The 13,755-nt window shown below is 34.6% G+C and overlaps 2 pseudogenes; one reads left to right on the top strand and one right to left on the bottom strand.

Moving 5' to 3' along the window:
• Nucleotides 1–2,415: 2,415 nt before the first annotated feature.
• Nucleotides 2,416–2,534, bottom strand: LOC120594673 (uncharacterized; annotated as a pseudogene).
• A 9,537-nt stretch (nt 2,535–12,071) lies between these two features.
• LOC120594544 (coiled-coil domain-containing protein 117-like) lies at nt 12,072–12,860 on the top strand (annotated as a pseudogene).
• The last annotated feature ends 895 nt before the right edge of the window (nt 12,861–13,755 follow it).

Raw genomic sequence — 13,755 nt, 5'->3', positions numbered from 1 at the left:
CTTTCTGTCATTATAAATTACTTTGCATTTTTTTAGTTTTATGTAGATAGAATTAGATGCTATGTACTCTTTTTTTTTAACCTGGTCTCTTATTCAGCATAATTATTTTGAGATTCATCCAGCTTATGGTACATATGAATAGTTCATTCATTTTTATTGCTCAGTAGTCTTCCATTGTATGGATGTACTACAATTTCTTTAGTCATTCACCTGTTGATGGACATTTGGGTTGTTTCTAGTTGGAGGCTACTACAAATAAAGCTGCTATAAATATTTATGCACAAGTTGTATGGATAATTTCTCTTGGATAAATGCTTAAGAGTAGAATGTCTGGGTTAAATGGTAAGTATATGCTTAAATTTAAGAAACCGCTAAACTGTTTTTCAAGTATTTGTTCCATTTTTTCATTCCTACTAGCAGTATGTAAAAGTTAAACAGTTATTCCACATGGTTGCCAATGCTTGGTATGACAGCCTTCTAAATTTAAGACATTGTAATTGGAGTATAGTGTTATCTCATTGTAGTTTTTAATTTGCATTTCCCTACTGGCTAATGATTTTTGAGCACCTTTTCATATGCTTGTTTGGCATCTGTGTAACTTCTTTGGTGAAATGTCTTTTTTTTGCCTATGTTTGAATCAGGTTGTCAGTTTTTATATTTTTTTAATAGTTTTGAGAATGTTTATATAACTGGACACAAGTCCTTTATCAGGTATGTAACTTATAAATCTTTCTCCAAGACTGTGCCTTGTCTTTTTATTTTTTATTTTTTTTATGCCTATAGCACCTGGTCTTCCTAGGTGGTCTCCCATTTAAGTACTAACCAGACCTGTCCCTGCTTAGCTTCCGAGATTAGACATTGGGCTTGTTCAGGGTGGCATGGCTCTAGACCATGGACCGTGGCTTCACTGGGGCACAAACCCAGGACCTTCTGCATGTAAAGCAGACATGCTAACCGCTACACTATGGAACCACATCCTCTTTTTATGCTCTTACCAGTGTTTTTGAAAGAGCAGATGTTCTTGATAATCAATTTTTTTCTTCTATAGGTTGTGCTTTTGGTATTATTTCCAAGAAACCTTTGCCTAACCCAAAGTCACAAGATTTTCTGCTATACTAGGAGATTTATAGTTTTAAGTTTTACATTTAGGTTATGATCTAGCTTGAATTAATTTTTCTATTCTATGTAGTGTGAGGTATGGATCGAAGTTAATTTTTTTCTTTCTTCCATTCTTTTTTTTTGCATATGGAATCCAGTTGTTCCAGTTGTTTCCAGAATTTTTTGGGGGGAAGAGAAATTTCCTTTGATTTTTATAAAAAATAAGCTGTTTATAGAAATAGATATGAACTCTACATTCTTTCCATTTATCTATTTACCTATACTGATGCCATTTCCATACTGTCAGAATTACTGTAATTTCACAATGTCTTCAAATAAGGTAGTAGACGTTCTTCAACTTTGTTCTTCTTCCTCAGAATTGTTTTGGTTATTCAAGTTACTTTATACTTTGATATAAATTTTGTAATCAACTTGTCAATTTTTACAAAAAGGCTATTGGAATTTTGGTTGGCATTACATTGAATACATAAATCAATTTGGAGACAGTTGTCACCTTAACAGTAGTAAGTCTTCCAACCCAACCTTGTACAGGTTTCTATTCATTTATTTTAGGTCTTTTTAAAGTTTTCTCAGCTATAGTTTGTAGTTTTCAGAGTACATCTCTTGTACATCTTTTTTTTTTCCATTTTATCAGTAAGTAGTTCATGTTTTTGATATAATTAGTATAAGTGATCTTGAATTTTTTTCAGTTTCCAATTGTTCTTTGACAGTGTATGGAAATACAATTAAATTTTGCATATTATATCCTACAATCATGCTAAACTCACTCCTAATCATTTAGCACCTTTTACATCTCATTTGCAAATTCCATTGGGTTTCCTAGATAATCATATTGTCTGCAGATAACAACAGTTTTGCTCCTTCTTTTTCAGTATAAATTCATTTTGGTTCTTTTTCTTGTCTGATTACACTGGCTGTGCTCTTAAGTACCAAATTGAATAGCTGTGGTGAGAGTGCACATTCTTGTCTGTTTCCGATCTTAGGAAGAATGTATGTAGGCTTTCACCATTAAGTATGATGGTAACTGGATTTTTTAAGATGCTCTTTATCAAGTTGAGGAAATTCCCTCTAATCCTAATTTGCTGAGTTTTTTTTTTCTTTAACCAGGAATAAATGTTGAGTTATGATAAATGCTTTTTCTTCATCTTTTAAAATGATCATATGATTTTTCTCTTTTGCATGGTTAATACAGTGAAATACATTGATTGATTTTTTTTTCAAGTGAGGCAATCCTTGGTTGACCTCACAGATTGCAAGGAACTTGTCAGCTTACAATCCCTTATTTTTTATATTTTACGCCTACAGCACTTGGTCTTCCTAGGTGGTCTCCTAACCAAGTACTAACCAGGCCCAATCCTGCTTAGCTTCCGAGATCAGACAGGATCGCACTTGTTCAGGGGGGCATGGCCGTAGACTACATTGACTGATTTTTGAATGTTAAACCAATCTTGCATTCCTGGAATAAACCTCATTTCAGTTATAATATATTGTCTTTTTAATATATTGTTGGATTCAATTGTTAACATTTTGTTTAGAATTTCTGGATGTATGCTCGTGAGCAAAACTGGTATATGGTTTTCTTTTCTTGTAATATCTTTGTTTTGATATCAGGGTAATCTCAACTCATAGAATTATTTGGGAATTCTACTTTTCAATTTTCTAAAATTATTTCTGTAGAATTGGTATTATTTTATATTTATGATTTTGTAGACTTCACCAGTAAAGCAAACCATCTGGTCCAAGAGTCTTTTGTGGGAAGGTTTTTAATCACATATTGAAACTCTTTTATAAGTATCTATTCAAGTTATATAGTTCTTCTTGAGTGAGCTTTGGTACTTTGTGTCTTTCAAGAAATTTGTTCCAAGTTGTTGAATTTATTGTATAAATTTTTTACAATATTCCATTATTATTTAATATCTGTATAATATGCAGTGATACTGTGCCTCTCATTACTGATATTGTTAATTTGTGTCTTCTTCCCTTTTTTCCCAATCACTCTAACTAAAGATTTATCCAATTTTTTATTTTCTCAAAAAAGCAGCATTTGGTTTTGCAGATTTTCTCTATTGTTTTTAATAATTTTTTGTTTTGATCATTATTATTTCATTTCTTGTTTACTTTGAGTTTGTTTTGTTCTTCTTTTTCCATTTTGTTAATATAGAAACTGAGGTCTTTGATTTAAGACCTTTTTTTTTTCTATTCTAACATAGGTGTTTAGTGTTATAAAATTTGCATTAAGTACTGCTTCAAGGGCATCCCAGAAATTTTGATATGTTGTGTTTTCATTTTCATTCAGTTCAAAATACTTTCCAATTTCCCTTTTGATTTTTTTCTTTGACCAATTGATTATTTAGAAGTCTATTAGTTAGCTTCCAAATACTTAGTATCTTTCCAATGATTTTTCAGCAGTCATTGATTTCTAGTTTAATTCAATTGTAGTCAGAAAACATATTTCGTATGTTTAATTCTCTTTAGTTTACTGACACTTGCTTTATTTATTTTAATTTTATTATTATTTTTTAAATGTTTAAATGATAGAACCTATACAATACTTGGTATTGCGATTAGGAGACAGAAATGCAATTTTTGATACAATACAGAAGTTCAGTAGCACAGTCTATCTCAATATTTTTCCTTTGGAGGAACTCTTGAAATAATTTTCAGGTCTCAGGGAACCTCTGTATAAAAATTATTTTACCATCAGCTCATAATACATTAGCATGATGTGTTATGATCAGTAAATTGTAGATATAACATGATAGAGATAACAGTCCAATTATAATTTCCAATGATTTTTTGAGTAGAAAATGATATTTTGTTTTGAGGATCTGTTTATTTTGGCTAACTGATCAGTCTACCATTTTTGTGTCGTTACTCTTCCCGAAAAAAATATAGTTACTCATAATACCTATTTGATTTTTTGCCTTATCCAAGAGGATCTGAAATTCTTATCACAAATTCCTACTAAATGAGATTCTAATAAGGTTTGTATGTGGTATATGATGTGTGTAAGAGTAATTATTTTCCTTATTTAAAATTAAAATGTCTTTTTAATCTGTTCTTGAAAAAAAATCAGATAAAGATTAGCTTACCTTTTTAAAAATGGATCTCCCTATTGCCTTGTCGTAAATATTTAAAACTCATAAGGAAAATACAATATATTTTTGTTAAATAACTGATTTAAGACAAAATGAAAAAGTTTTTTAAGATGAGATTTAATTTACATAATGTAAATTGTTTTAATTAATGTTATTTACAATGTGAAATTTATTGACAATGTTGAAAAGAAAAGCTACTAAAACTATAAACCAAGCAATATGAATAAAAATATGGCCTAGGACAATTTTATTCAAGACAGTGCAAAATCATTTCCTTACTGAGTGACATGATCAGCCTTTCATACAGGCCTAATAATTGCAAAATTATTATAGACATGTTACTTTTTGATATATTTTATCAGACTATATGAAAGCATGAAATGTATTTTTTGAAACTAAAACTAAAGAATGAAATTTACCTCTGTAGGGTTAACTCAGAACATAGCCCCTCTACATACTCAAAAGACTGACAGCTGCCCGTCTAGCAGCCAAAGAAGGCAGATTTTAGCGGTGCCTGCTCCCAAGGACGTTTTCTGCTACTCCCATGGACATTATCTGCTCCTGTAACCAAGCAGCACATCCTGCTCCCATCCGTCTGAGAAGGCGGCTGCTCCCCCAAAGAGATAACCCCTCCCTCTGTTTGTGGGCATAAAAAACTCTACTTGCACTTGGTCAGCAGCAGTTTTTCTTCCTGCATCTCGAAACAGCCTCTGCTGAAGCTTCCCTGCCTTGTGAGTAATAGATGGCATTTCTCACCTCTCCCGTCTGCCTAGTGGTTTTTTCAAAATATCCAAGCCCAGGTGCGAGTTCCAGACCTGGGGCTCCTGTGTTACAACCTCTTCATTGAAACCTGTGCTATTTTTGCTCATCTAACACAAAGATTTTATTTTCAACTAAGATGAGACAATTTATGACACGTTTTAAATAAGAAAAAGATTTACACATTTAAAAAAATTAAACTACGTTAGCAAAATGTTTATGGTTTTCTAGTGAAGAGCAGGATCCTACCTTTTCACAGGAATACAGAACTTGTCTAGAAGCAGATCAGTAAATCTCATCTTAAGTATGCAATCAGACTGCAGCTCACTAAGTCCTTCTCTTCCCTCAAAGTCACATTCTCAGGCTAAGTAGAAGATTCAGTGAGTGTCATTATTCAAGTTATTCCCTTGTGTTGACAGGGAGAGACATACCAACAATGTGGTTTTGTGGTTTTCTATAAAATGTGAAACTTGCAGAGACCTTACCTTCAAACTAATCAACAGAGAAACTTGTCAAGATTTTCTTTTACAACATAATTTCTCAAAAGATTCTGTTTCTTTAAAGCTAAGAACCTTGCTGCTTGAGTCAAAACATTTTCTCTGGGGTCTTGTGATTTATATTTTAGCCCAAAGTCCTATTGAGAATTATTCTTCTCCTAAGCCATTGGATTTCTGTTTGTAGCAGATTTATGTGCTCTTTATCCAGGTGTTAAAACAGCTTTAAAAATATTCTCAGGTAAATTGGTCTCTCTTTAATAAAGTTGAACATTTTTGTTGCATTATCCAGACTTAAAAATTTTCTTCTTTAACAGACTTTAACACCAGAACCTCTCTATGAAGAAAACAGTGTGCTGTGAACAAATTAGAATTTTCTTTCTTTGTTAGAGATAAAGCCTCTCCTGGATCCAATCATTAGTGGGCCCTGTCAGTACAGATGCCCATATAGTTTCTCTAGGTAAGACCTTTAGATTCCAAATATGAAGACAAAACATTGAATGTATCTTGGCCTTGACTTGTTTGAAAAGCTCTTTGCAGCAGAAAAAATAAAGTTCTCAATTTTCACCATAATTTACAAATCTTCAAATGTTATAAGACATTTATGGGTAAAATCTGTTGATTTGTCATTCTCAATAGAAAAGCAATTGTTATTTACTTTATTACACAAAATATCTTCAGCATAATATTGTGTGTCATCAATATGTTAACTATTGTACTACTATAAAGAGGAATCTTTTCCTGTTTTCATATATCTTATCCTACCATTTTACTCTGATTTTACACACCAAGATTATAATGGTTCTCACCAACTAGACGCCTTTTTCTTTTCTGGACAATAAATAATTGCTACTAAATGACTTGTTTCCTAAGCGTTTTCACTGATTGTGACTTTTTGTTTAGACAACAGTTTACTCTGTTTTGAGATTCCAATACCCATTTAAAATAATCACACCCCTTGATTGTCAAGTGACTATGATTTGGAGTTGAGTGTCTTTACAATTTGCGGGGACAAATTGCATAAATTGTTTAATGTGGACAATGCACAAAGGAATAGAAAAACTTGGATAACCAGTCTTTTTGCACTGAGTGCAATGGATGCCTCAAAAGATTGAAACTCTTCCTCATTAACTTGATCAGAAGAATCCATAGACCTAGGCCTAAAATCCTTCTCATCTGTCTCCCACCTTTGCCGCATCATCTTTCTACCCTACTGCATGACAAGGTCCGGAGATGGGGACAGAGGCTTCAAGGAATGCATCGTCAAGAATGAGGACATGGCATGTGTTTAGGGATAATTGGTTTCTTAGGAACGATCCTATTAACGGGGAATTTGGGTAGCACAAATTCTAGTAAGTGTAAACGCTATACAAATGGATTTCCTCAAAATTGGCTCTGAGGAAAACATAGTAAATTCTCTGCGTATGGAATCAGCTCTAGTCACCCTGACGTGTCCAGAATGCGTAAACCCTTTATTTGAACAATTATTAAGAGAAATTCCTTTTGACGCGCCTCTTAAAGATGTTATGAATAAATTATAACAAGCTGAATTCCTAGAACCAGTTTATACTCCTGTTCCCACGCAGTTAGTAGAAAAATTAGTAAAGGATAAGAAATTTACTCATAAGCCTGTGCCTACTATGGAAGGGCCTCCTTTTGTGGCCTAGTGAATAAATAGAAAACTCTGGTATCCACCTAGGGGTGCTAATAATATGAAAAGATTACCTGATCTTCCTTTGCCCTATACAGGAGCTTATAATAAAGATAGTATACATATAGTGAATAAAGATGGAATTCATGTGCCTTATAGTAGTTTAAGTTTCATAGAAAGGCTGGCTAGGTCAGGATCTCCTTGGTGCTTAAAAACAAAGGAACAGAAACTTAGCTTATGAAAGCAGCTTTGTAAAACTGATTTTTATAAATATTTTCCTCATTACTGCACCAAGGAAACTTTTGAACAGCTATGAGAAAGGTTCAGCTTGAACTTTAGATATAGCATAAATCAAATAGCATTTAAAAGATTTCTTCAGGCAGAAAGAAGAACAATGTCTTCCCACAAGCCAATGCTTGCTGTTATGAATACATCTATCTATCATCTTTACTTAAATCAAACTGTATCTTACGTAATAGATATAAGAATTAAAAGTTTAGATTGTTCCATCAGGTAGTTCTGTTCTAATGATTGAGAGAAAAATGTACTAGTTAATCATGAATATTAATAATAATATATTCTATAAGATTTTCTGCTTCGCCTAACCATAGAAATTTAACTCCCTGCTACCTTAACTACAAAGTATAATCAAATGCCAAAATAAAAAGTATAAAAGTTGTACTCAAATCACAATAAAACGGAACAGTGTCACACCGCCTCTGAGTTGTGTAGTCGATTGTCTCCCATGCCGATGCCTTGCCCACCTTCGGGGCCCCCTGGATCCTGTCTTGGCTGGACCGCGGCACACCTTGTCTTTAAAAATCACCACAAAGGACAAACACACATGTTAAAAAACACAAACACTAATAAAATATAAAATAGTAGAGCATAATAACTACACGGGAAAAATTACCCCCAAAATGTGAAATTTTCACTATACAATTCAGTTCTAACCAATACAATCCATGCCTTTGCAATCCATGAAATTGATGACAGCAATGTTCAAGAGATGGGAGAAAGGCATTGGTAATACTCTGTTACAAAGTACTTGCACTACCCATGTAGCAATATAATGTTACTTGAAAGTGAACTCAGATTAGCTATAAATGTAGATTATAAACTCTAGGGAGACCACTAACATTTTTTAAACAAAGAAGTACAATTGATATGCTAAGAGAGGAGAGAAAACAGAATCATAGTAAATGCTCAGTTAAAATTAGAAAAGGTAGAAAAAGATTGGAAGACAAAAAAGAAACAAAGAATAAGGGCAACATATAGAAAATAGTTATAAACATGATAGATATTAATCCAATTATATCAATTATATCAATAATCACTTTAAATGTGAATGATCTAAATAAAACAATTAAAAGACAGGGACTGTCACAATGGATTAAAAAATCAAGACTCAACAATAGATTATTTAAAGGAAACTCATTTTAAATATAAAGACACAGATAGATTAGAAGTAAAGGGATGGAGAATGATATACCATGTTAGCACTAGTCAAAAGAAAGCTGATATACCACATGAATTTCACACAAAGCAGACTTCAGTGCAAAGGAAATTTGCACTGAATTTATTTTTTACACAATTACACAGTAGACCTAAACAGCACCGTCAACCAGCTGGATCTAATTGACAAATATATGCTACTTCGTTGAACAATAATAGAATACACAGTCTTCTCAATCTTATATGGAACATTTATAAAACACACTTTAACAAATTTAAAAGAATAGAAATCATACAAAGTAAGTTCTCAGATGACAATGGAGGTAAACTAGCAAACAATAACAAAAAGATCGCTGGAAAAATCCCCAAATCTTTGGCAATTAAATAACATACTTCTGAATGACAAATGAGTCAGAGAACTCTCAAAAGAAATTTAAAATTATTTTGAAATCAATAAAATTGAAAATGCAACTTATCAAAATTTTGGAGTTACAATAAAAGCTTAAAAGGATTTTATACCATCAAATGTATATATTGGAAAAGAAGAAAAATCTAAAATTAAAAAGCTAATCATCTTAGGAAACTAGAAAAAGAAAATTAAATTAAATACATCATAAACAGAAAAAGAAAAATAATAAAAATTAGAGCAGAAACAATGAACTTGAAAATAGGAACTCAATAGAAAAAATATCAATGAATCTAAAAGCTGATTCTTTGAAAAGATCGTTGAAATCGATAAACTTCTAGCCAGGCTAACCAAGGAAAAAAGTGATAAGACACAATTTGCTAACCTCAGAAGTAAATGAAGGGCCATCACTATTGATACCATGAACTTTAGCAGGATAGTAGAGCAATGTTATGAGTAACTCTATGCCCACTAATTTGGTAACTTAGATGACATGGACCAATTTCTTGAAAGACACACCTACCAAAACTCACCCAAGGAGAAAATGACAATCTTAAATCTATTAAAGAAATCAAATCAATAAAAAATAAATTTCCAAAGCATAGTGCACCAGGCCCAGATTGCTTCACTGCTGAATTTTACCAAATATTTAAAAGAAATCATACTGATTCTCTACAATCTCTTTGAGAAAATAGAAACAGAGGGAATACTTTCTAATTCATTCTATGAGGACAGCATTACCATAACCAATTACCCAAACCAGCTAAATATATTAAAAGAAAAACACCACAAACTGATATTTCTCATGAATATAGATGCAAAAATACTCAATAAAATATTAACAAATAGTATCCAAGTGTATTAAAATATTTATACATGATGACCAAATAGATATGCAAGGATGGTTCAGTATCTGAAAGCCAGTTAATATAATCCACCACCATTACACCAACACATGAAAGAAGAAAGATCATGTGATCAAATACAGAAGGACCATTCAACAAAATCCAACACCCATTCATGATAAAAAAGCCAGCAAACCAGAAATAGAGAGGAACTTCCTCAACTTGATAAAGAACATCTATAATAAATCTACAGCTAAAATACTTGCTGGTGGAAAACTAGATTCATTCTCCCTAACATCAGGAACTAGGAAAGGATAGCTCCTCTTACCACTCCTATTCAATACCATACTGAAAGCTCTTGCTAAAGCAAAAAGACAAGAAAAGGAAATAAAAAGTATGTAATCAAGAAAGAAGAAATAAAACTTTGTTTGCAAATGACTATGTAGAAAATTCCAAAGAATTGACAAAAAAAAAACTCCTGGAACTAATAAGTGATTGTAGCAAGGTAGCTGAATATAAGATTAAACAATTGTAATTTTAAATTAAAAAAATAACACCATTTACATTAGCACCCCCTGTGCAGATAGAGCTAACTCCATCTCAAAAAGCTGACTCCATTTTAAAACTAATCCACCTGAACCCTTGACCCTCTCCTCTCTTCTGTAGGTAGACTCTGGAATGTGTACAGAGGCTCTAGGTTAACCACAAACTACCACTAATCTTTCCTCCACCATTTAGCCGTTCCTCTAGGGCAAAGCATCCTCAACATTATCTATCTTTTAACTCTCCCAGGCACCAGTGTCCCTGGTGTCTCGTTCCTTTGTTCCCTGATTACTCCTACATTCCTTTCTGAGTAAGTAAGTCCATTTCCCAGGGGTATATAAAACAGGTGGTCTGGGAGGAGGGGGTGAATGGTATGGGGATCCCAGAAATGCCACCTAGGACTGCATTTCTGTAAATAAGTTCCCTAATAAAACTCTTTAAACTAACAAACTGGACTTGCCTGTTTCATTCTTTGGTCTCTCGGTTCCTTCACATTTGGGAGCCACTTTACATACACAGCCTTTACACAGGGCATACGCCTAAAAGAAATACTTAGGTATAAGTCTAACAAAATATGAACAAGAAATACTTAGGTATAAGTCTAACAAAATATGAACAAGAGTTATATAAGGAAAACTAAAAAACACTTATGAAAGAATCATGGATAAGAGACTTAATATTATTAAGATGTTAGTTCTTCACAACTTGATCTATATATTCAGTGCAATCACAGTAAAAATCCCAACAAGTTATTTTATGACAAGCTGACTCTAAAGTTCATATAGAGAGACAAAAGACCCAGAATAACCAAATCAATATTGAGAAGAAGAATCTAGTTGGAAGATTTACACTATAAAACTTCAAGACTTACTATAAAGCTACAGTAATCACGACAGAGGGTGGTATTGGCAAAAGAATAGACAAATAGATCAATGGAAAGGAACAGAGAGTCCAGAAATAGACCAACAGGCACATCTCTGAGCACTTTATGTGTATTAATGCATAATATTCCCATATAAACCCACCAGGTAGGTACTACTATTCACCCGACTTTACAGATGAAGAAATTAAAGGAAAAAAAGAAAGGAAAAGAAAGAAAGAAGGAAGGGGAAAAGGGGAGGAAGGAAGGAGGGAAGGAAGGAAGGAAGGAAGGAATGAAGGAAGGAAGGAAGGAAGGAAGGAAGGAAGGAAGGAAAGAAGGAAGGAAGGAAGGAAGGAAAGGGAGGAAGGGAGGGAGGGAGGGAGGGAGGGAAGAAGGAAGGAAAAGAAAGGAGAAAAAGAAAAAAAGAAAGAAGAAAGAAAAAGAAAAAAGAGGAGGAAAAAGTTAGGTAACTCAATCAAGATTACATGGACTTTAAGTGGACTGAAATTTAAATCCCCACAGTCTATCTCCAAAATTTATAATATATAAATTATTTTAAATATAAATGGATTAAGTATTCCAATTAAAAGACAGAGGTTATCAGATTGGATTAAAAAAATCATGATCCAATTAAATGTTATTTACAACATATATATTTTACATTAAAATACACTCATAGGTTGCAAGAAAAGGGATGAGAGAAAAATATACCATGGTAAGAAAGCTGGAGAGGTGGGGGGTCAAGAGCGGACTGAGAGGCGGGTGCTGTGGCCGCAGCTACCGGGCTGGGAGACGCAGGCGGCTGGGGCTGTGGGTGCAGATTCCTCGTCTTCCAGGTTATGGCCACACTCAACCTGTCCTTCAGCGGCCTCCCGCTGTGCGGCTGGTCGGACTTCATGCAGCGGCTGCTGCCTGCCTTCTCCCTCCTAGTTTACATGCTTTGGAGGACCGTGAGAAGATGACCCACAGTCGGGCCCCTGTGCTGCTCTGAGCAGCTCCCTGTAAAAAGAAATGCAAGTTAGAACAGGAGGATGATGATTGCCCAGTAATAATGAAAACGGTAACTGAAACAGGGCTCTGTGCTGGTCCTGATGACTGGATTCTTTGTGCACATCAGGATATATAGAGGGTCATGCAGTACCATGTACCAGCGGCTTTTCTGCACCTGATGTGTTAGATGTTTTCTTGTGAAGAAAATGACCAGACAACTGGAGACGTGTAGTGTGAAGTTGCCAAAAGGAGGATTCAGGAAATTGAGGACAGGAAAATTGACAAAGATGAAGAAGTTGAAACTGACGGAAATATTAACCATCTCCCATCTTGTCCTTTAGGACACCATGAAAACAGCCTTGAAGAGAAAATTTGATGAAGTCTTTACAAAGAAAACAGCTGCGTCCATGAGCCATCCTTCCATGGAGCTTGTGTTCTGGAAAACTCTCCCTGAACTTTCTGATAAGCTAAAGCTGTCATCTAATGCTAAACTGCATGGGAGAGAGCCAAACTAAGTATACTGCTGCTGGCACTGCCTTCCCCAGGAGAACTGAACTGTTCTTGGAACCTGGCAAACAGGAATGCCTATTTACAATAGTTTGCAGACAGCTGCTTGCACAGAAGAGATGAAACTCTAAAAAACTGTTTCTATATACTAAAAATGTCAAATTTTAGAAGGCACATGTGTTCAGTCCTGAGCCTACTTATATAATATAGGGACTTGAAAGTTTTATTAAATGGGCGTAATAATATCTCCACCTGTGATTTGGGGTGGGACACTCATTTTGGTTAGCCATTTCCTGAATTCAACTTTTTGTCAAGAAAGCTTGTCTCAAGGGAAAAGCTGCTTTCTAGAGTAGGAGTCCTCAACTCCTGGAGCAGCTAACCAGTACCAGTCCATGGCCTGTTAGGAACTAGGCTGTACAGCAGGAGTAGCAGGTGAGTGAATGAAGCTTCATCTGTATTTGTAGCCACTCCCCAGCACTAGCTTCACCACCTCAACTCCATCTCAGATCATCAGGCATTAGTTTCTCACAGGAGCACCAGTCCCTGGTGCCAAAAAGGTTGGGGACCGTTGTTCTAGAGAGATGTGAGACTAATAGTCTGCAAGGCAAGTATAGAAGCTCTATGTGTAAGGGTGACTTATATCACCTGTCACATTGTTTAAACCATTCAAATATTTGGAGAATATTCAGATACTAGAGTTGAAAAAGGTGCGTTAAGAAAGAATAGTCTGGAGATTTCCTATCAAATGGCAGAGTATGTAAACACTGTGCTTGCCTCTTCTTACAACCACATCAAAATTAAAACTAAATTACAGAATAGCCATCATTTGGGAGTCTCCTGAAGTCTAGCTGAACAGAAGTCCTACAACTAAGGATGTAGAGAAGAAGCCACATGAGACAGGTAGGAGGTGTGGAGATGCAAAATGAGGTGGTCCCACATTCTCTGTGTGGTTAAAAACTGGGAGTGATATCTCAGCAGTGGAGGCTCCCCCCTGAAGAATGAGGGGCCCAGCCCTACACTAGGCCC

Source organism: Pteropus medius, unplaced genomic scaffold, assembly GCF_902729225.1.
Source record: "Pteropus medius unplaced genomic scaffold, Ma_sr-lr_union100, whole genome shotgun sequence".
Classification (NCBI taxonomy): domain Eukaryota; kingdom Metazoa; phylum Chordata; class Mammalia; order Chiroptera; family Pteropodidae; genus Pteropus; species Pteropus medius.
This window is presented reverse-complemented; position numbering and strand designations above follow the sequence as displayed.